Consider the following 314-nt stretch of genomic DNA (forward strand, 5'->3'; position numbering starts at 1 on the left):
TCACTTCACTTCTCTGGGCCCCAGTTCCCTCATCTGGAAAATGGGGATGAAGACTGGGAGCCTCACGTGGGGCAACCTGATGACCCTGTATCTCCCCCAGCGCTTAGAACAGCGCTCTGCACACAGTCAGCGCTTAACAAATACCAACACGATTATTGAATGAAAGAGGGGGGTGGACAGAGGCGGGGATGGAGAGGAGGGTCGTGCGAGGCTTAGGCGGGTGGGGGGGGGGGGGGGGACGGACCCCCGACTTGTCCTCCGCTCCCAGCCCCTGCCCCCTCACCGGGGGAGAGCGCGGGCGTGCATGTGCGTGC

Source organism: Ornithorhynchus anatinus, chromosome 13 (genome assembly GCF_004115215.2).
Source record: "Ornithorhynchus anatinus isolate Pmale09 chromosome 13, mOrnAna1.pri.v4, whole genome shotgun sequence".
In the NCBI taxonomy this organism is placed as follows: domain Eukaryota; kingdom Metazoa; phylum Chordata; class Mammalia; order Monotremata; family Ornithorhynchidae; genus Ornithorhynchus; species Ornithorhynchus anatinus.